We start from the raw sequence: 6,783 nt of genomic DNA on the forward strand, positions 1-6,783 counted from the left end.
CTTTGGGCTTTGAGTCGTACAGCCCGGCATAAAAGGACTTGCTGACCCTCAGTGTGTCGGCCCGTGAAGTCATCACTGAGCCTTCTTTTTCCTTCAAGCTGCTGATCACGGAGGTCTCTCTGTGAGGATTCTGGAAGAAGAAGTGCGAGCATTTCTGACCCTGCTCCATGGAGCGGACTCTGGGTCGGAAGATGATCTTTGAAGCCTCGGAGGTGAAGAGCGAGGCTTGCTGGCCCTTCACCTCTCTGAGATCCTCCCCGACATCGACCCCCATTAACTGCAACTAGAGCAGATCCTGCCTGCTTTTCTGGAGTTGTGACGCTTCCCTCTGTCTCTCTATTGCTTTCTGAACACCTTTGAGGATGAAGAACCTGTTGATATTGGCCCTGATCGCTTCCCACTAGTGCACCGTGGAGTCGAAGAGGGGTTTCACGGTCCTCCACCCTGTATAATCCCTCTTTAGATCCTCGATATTCTCCAGGGTCAACAGTGTCACTTTCAGCTTCCATCTCCCCCTGCCCACCCTCTCGTCCTCCTGTGATTAGCAGTCGGCCAGTAGGAGGCAGTGGTCAGAGAGGAACACCGGTTGGACGTCGGTGGATCAGACCTTGATCATTGGGAACACAAACAGGAAGTCTATCCTGGAACGGATGGTCCCGCCCGGCCTGGACCAGGTGTCAGGTTTGCGGAAGACGTCGCAGAGTTTTGCATCTTTCACCGCTTCCATCAGGAGTTTGGACGTGGTGTCCAGTATTCCCCCGCCCCTGCTGGATCGTCCAGCGTCATCGAGGATGCAGTTGAAGTCTCCTGCGAGAAAGACCGACCAGTAGAACGCCAGCGGCATCGGGAGATGCTGGAAGACCGCCAGCCGTTAGCTCCTGAGCTTCGGGGCGTACACATTAGAATCAGAGAAAGGTTACAGCATGGAAGGAGTCAATTTGGCCCATCGAGTCCACGTGCACTCCATGTAAGAGCAATCCAGCGAGTCCCATCCCCCGCCCTATACACGTAGCCCTGCACATTTTTCCTTTCAAGTACTTATCCAGTTCCCTTTTGAAGGCCATGATTGAATCTGCCTCCACCACCCCCTCGGGCAGAGCATTTCAGATCCTAACCACTCGCGGTGTAGTTTTTTTTTCTCATGACACCTTTCGTTCTTTTGCCAGTCACCTTAAATCTATGCCTTCTGTTTCTTGACTCTTCCGCCAATGGGAACAGTTTCTCTCTATCTTCTCTGTCCAGACCCTTCATGATTTTGAATACCTCTATCAAATCTCCTTTCGACCTTCTCTGTTCCAAGGAGAACAACCCCAGCTTCTCCACTCTATCCACGTAACTAAAGTCCCTCATCCATGGAATCATTCTAATAAAACTCTTCTACATCCACTCTAAGGCCTTCACATCTTTCCTAAAGTGCGGTGCCCAGAACTGAACTCAATACTCCAGTTGTGCCCTAACCAGTGTTTTATAAACTTTCATCATGACTTCCTTGCTTTTGTACTCTATGCCTCAATTTATAAAGCCCAGGATCCCGTATGCTTTTTTTAACCGCTTTCACAACTTGCCCTGTCACCTTCAATGATTTGCGCACATATACCCTGAGATCTCTCTGCTCCTGTACCCTTTTCGAATTGTGCCCTCTAATTTAAATTGCCTCGCCTCGTTCTTCCTACCGAAATGTATAACTTCTCATTTTTCGGCGTTCAATTTCATCTGCATAGATTTAAGGTGATTGGCATTTCACCAGCCTGCCTATATCCTCTTGAAATCCATCACGATCCACCTCACTGTTCGCTACACTTCCAAGTTTCGTTTCATCTGCAAATTTTGAAATTGTACCCTGTACACCCAAGTCCAAGTCATTATTAAATATCAAGAAAAGCAGTAGTCCCAGCAGCGACCCCTGGAGAACACCACTGTACACCACCCTCCAGTTCGAAAAAACAACCGTTCACCACTACTCTCTGTTCCCTGTCACTCAGACAATTCTGTATTCATGTTGCTGCTGCCCCTTTTATTCCATGGGCCGCAATGTTGATGACAAGCCTACCATGCGATACTTTATCAAACACCATTTGAAAGTCCATATACACCACCTCAAATGCATTGCCCTCATCAAAAACTCTGTCAGATCAGTTAAACACGATTTGCCTTTAACAAATCCGTGCTGGCTTTCCCTAATCAATCCACTCTTTCAAGTGACTGCTAATTCTGTCTCGGATTATCATTTCTAAATGTTTCTTCACCACCAACGTTAAACTGACTGGACTATAGTTGCTGGGTTTATCCTTACCCCCTTTTTTGAACAAGGGTGTAATATTTCCAATTCTCCAGTCCTCTGGCCCCGTATCGACGGATGTTTGGAAGATTATGGCCAGTACCTCCACAATTTCCACCCTTACTTCCCTCAGCAACTTAGGACGCATCACATCCGGACTGAGTGACTTATCCACTTTAAGTACAGCAAGCCTTTCTAGTATCTCTTCTTTATCAATGTTTAGCCCATCCAGTATCTCAACTATATCTTCCTTTACGGAGACTCTAGCAGCATCTTCTTCCTTCGTAAAGTCAGATGTAAAGCACTCATTTATTACCTCGGCCATCCCCTCTGCCTCCATTAGTGGATCTCTTTTATGGTCCCTAATCGGCCCACTCCTCCTCTTACGATCCGTTTACTTTTTACATGCTTGTAGAAGACGTTTGGATTCCCTTTTCTGTTGGCCGCAGTCGGAGCGGGGCGTTATTGTATAGAACGTCGACTACGAGCAGGCGGCCACCCACCACCTCTTTAACCTCGGGGATGGTGAATTGGTCTCCTCCCAACAGAATCCCCAGGCCCGAGGATTGACTATCGTTGATTCCCGACCAGTTCGATTGCTACTGGGTCCACATGCGTGACCACTGCCGATAGTTGCTGAGGTGCAGGTTCCCGCACTCCTGCAGGAACAGCATGTCCCTCTTGACCCTGGACAGGTAGTTCAGGGTCATAGCACATCGCGTATTCGCTTTAACACTACGCACGTTTATGCAAGCAATTTTGAAAGCCGTTTTAAAAATACAAAGGACAAACATTAACGTCTTCCAATTGCATCAGTCCAGGTTCTACGTTACCGTCCATTTCCGAGCCTTGGTCCTGATTCTGCATTGGTGTCGTGTGCTGGAACTTCTCGACGGTCCTTCGGATGAGGAAGGAGGCCTGTCCTCCGTTGATGGAGGATCAGCGTCTGTTCCTTCTCCAGTGGGAGTGTGAAGAGAGGCTCCTCAGTGAGAAATGTCAGCGGCCCTCCCTTCCCATTCTCCTTGAAGGCCTGGGGCATCTTTTGCCATCCTGCGACATCCCTAAAGGTCACTTCCACGTATCTGCTCCTCGGGAAACCCTCATCCATGCTTTTGTTACCTCCAGACTCGACAATGCCAATGCTCGCCTGATCGCATTCCCACCATGCAGGCACAAGATATCCGCGGCCTTGAAACCACAGGTTTTGGGAAGAACCTTCTTCACGAAGTCATTTCATTGCCATGGCGAGGTTCCTTCACCCCCCCTCGCAGTCAGCCTGACGGTATTTCATACCCTGGGACCAGGTGCTCAGGTTCCATTGTCACCACGTCCGTTGCGATTCAGTTTCCACTTCACTGGAAAAATGTGTTAGACCGGTCTCCGGCCAGCATGAGGATCCTACCTCTACATCAGCAAAAGCTAAACTGGTACTAGCTGATTCCACTTGATCTGGCGCCTTCCTCATAATGGGATCTCCCCTGTCAGGTAAGCAGTTGATATCGCACCTTTCACTACCTCAGGGCGTCCCAAAGTGCTTTACAGCCAAAGAAGTACTTTTTGACGTGCAGTCACCTCTCCTCTCGTCCATTGTCCAGCTGGATGGGACTACCCTCAACTGGTTTATTTCGTATCTATCCAGTCGTAGCCAGAGAATCACATGCAATGGCTTCTCTTCCCACTCCCCCAAGGATCTATCCTTGCCCCCCTCCTATTTCTCATCTGCATGCTGCCCCTTGGCAACATCATCCGAAAACTCGTCGGATTCCACATGTACGCTGCTGGCACTCAGGTCTACCTCACCTCCAGCTCTCTCCACAGCTCCATTGCCTTTGATTCGTCACACTGCTTGTCTGATATCAATCAGTGGATGAGCAGAAATTTCCACCAATTTAATATTGGGAAGACCAAAGCCATTATTTTCGGTGCCTGCAAAAACTCCCTCCCTCTCCCTGGTTAATGTCACAGGCTGAACCAGACTATTCGCAGCCTCGGGGTTCTTTTTGAACCTGAACTGAGCTTCCGACCCCAGATTCTCTCCATCACCAATACTGCCTACTTCCACCTCCGGAATATAGCCTGTGTCCTCCTCAGCCCATGTGCTACTGAAGCCTCATCCATGCTTTTGTTACCGCCAAACTCGACAATTCTAAGGCTCTCCTATCCCGCCCTCCCAGCATTCACCCTCCATAATCTTCAGCATATCAAAACTCTGCTGCCCGTATCCTAACTCACACCAAGTTCCATTCACCAATCCTCCTGCTACTAAAGAAAGAACTCGCATTTATATAGCGCCTTTCATTACCGCAGGATGTCCCAAAGCAGTTTTGAAGTGTAGCCTCTGTTGTAATGTAGGAACCGCCGCAGCCAATTTGCTCACAGCAAGGTCCCACAAACCGCAATGGTGTATTGGGCAGATAATCTGTATTAGTGATGTTGGTTGAGGGGTAAATATTGACCAGGACACCTGGGAGAACTCCCCTCAAGTTCTTCAAAATAGTGTCATGCGATCTTTAATATCCACCTGAGATGGCAGGCGGGGCATCGTTTTAATCAGGACTGCAAGCCAAGATTTTGTGTCCCTAGACTACATCGACTGTACCTAATCAGTTCAGTGCACACTCCTACTGATGAGTTACAAAGCGACAAAAGGAGGGGAGAGCAACAGATAGCAGCATGAGTTCGGCTGAGATGGCTTACATTCTCGCTGGAGGGAAGCACCAGTAAATATAAAATAATTGACGTACAAATATTGCTACTATTGAGCTGTAGAAACACTAACCACTCAGAATGCGTTTCCTTCTTCCACACTGAGAGAAGGGAACGGTCATCAATGGCCACAAGCGCTGGTATAAAACAACACTTGGAACCCGCTTCACGCTCAGAAGGAAAAGCTCCATCTCCTCCTCGTGGTTAGTGAGACCAAACACTTCAGAACACATTTCTCAAGTTCAAAAACTATAGAAATGATCCCTAAAAGTATAGTCTTACTGAAAGGATGCCGCAACACCGCTCTCCACCCTCAGCGAGCCCCCTTTAACATAGGCTGAGCGCGGACCAATTCTTCGACCATTCATTGCACCCGGTAGGGTATCGAATAAAAACGCAATTAATCTCCGCTTCACCCTTTGTAAATTTATAATTCTGGGAAAAAGAAAGAGCGTTTCTGTCGTACAACCATTACCCAGTAGGCACTAATTTGCATAATGTAGATACCAGTCTCCAGCTACTGTCCTGATCATAAGAACATAAGAATGTGAGAAATAGGAGCAGGAGGAGAGCATACAGCCCCCTGAGACGGCTCCGCCCTTCAATCAGATCATGGCTGATCTTCAACCTCAACTCCACTTTCCTGCCCGATCCCCATATCCCTTGATTCCATCTAGAAGGACAAGAGCAGCAGGTACATGAAAACAACACCACTTGCACGTTCCCCTTCAAGTCACACACCATCCAGACTTGGAAATATATCGGCCGTTCCTTCATCGTCGCTGGGTCAAAATCCTGGAACTCCCTTCCGAACAGCACTGTGGGACAACCTTCACCACACGGACTGCAGCGGTTCAAGAAGGCGGCTCACCACCACCTTCTCAAGGGCAATTAGGGATGGTCAATAAATGCTGGCCTCGCCAGCGACGCCCACATCCCATGAACGAATAAAAAAAATCCAAAAGTCTATCCATCTTAACCTTGAACATACACGACGACTGAGCATCCACAGCCCTCTGGAGTAGAGAATTCCAAAAATTCACCACCCTCTGAGTGAAGAAATTCTTCCTCATCTCAGTCTTAAATGGCCGACCCATTATCCTGAAACGATGCCCCCTATCTAAACTGTCCAGCCAGGAGAAACAATCTCTCAGCATCAACCCTGGCAAGAACCGATGATGCACACAGTGGGTGGATGACCCAGCACTGTGATCATTGATTCACACAGTGAGTGGGTCACCCAGAACTGTGATCATTGATTCACACAGTGGGTGGGTGACCCAGCACTGTGATCATTGATTCACACAGTGAGTGGATCACCCAGCACTGCAATCATTGATTCACACAGTGGGTGGGTGACCCAGCACTGTTATCATTGATTCACACAGTGGGAGGGTGACCCAGCACTGTGATCATTGATTCACACAGTGAGTGAGTGACCCAGCACTGTGATCATTGATTCACACAGTGGGTGGGTGACCCAGCACTATGATCACTGATTCACACAGAGGGTGGGTGACCCAGCGCTGTGATCATTGATTCACACAGTGAGTGGGTGACCCAGCACTGTGATCATTGATTCTCACAGTAGGTGGGTGAACCAGCACTGTGATCATTGATTCACACAGTGAGTGGGTGACCCAGCACTGTGATCATTGATTCACACAGTGAGTGGGTGACCCAGCACTGTGATCATTGATTCACACAGAGGGTGGGTGACCCAGCACTGTGATCATTGATTCACACAGTGAGTGGGTGACCCAGCACTGTGATCATTGATTCACACAGTGAGTGGGTGA

The 6,783-nt window shown here is 48.6% G+C and overlaps 1 non-coding gene across 1 annotated transcript; it reads right to left on the bottom strand.

Moving 5' to 3' along the window:
* Positions 1–5,055: 5,055 nt before the first annotated feature.
* Positions 5,056–5,264, bottom strand: LOC137313385 (small nucleolar RNA U3). Its single transcript, XR_010961037.1, has one exon. It is a non-coding gene; the product is annotated as a small nucleolar RNA U3 (small nucleolar RNA).
* Positions 5,265–6,783: the final 1,519 nt, after the last annotated feature.

Source organism: Heptranchias perlo, unplaced genomic scaffold (genome assembly GCF_035084215.1).
Source record: "Heptranchias perlo isolate sHepPer1 unplaced genomic scaffold, sHepPer1.hap1 HAP1_SCAFFOLD_47, whole genome shotgun sequence".
Classification (NCBI taxonomy): Eukaryota; Metazoa; Chordata; class Chondrichthyes; order Hexanchiformes; family Hexanchidae; genus Heptranchias; species Heptranchias perlo.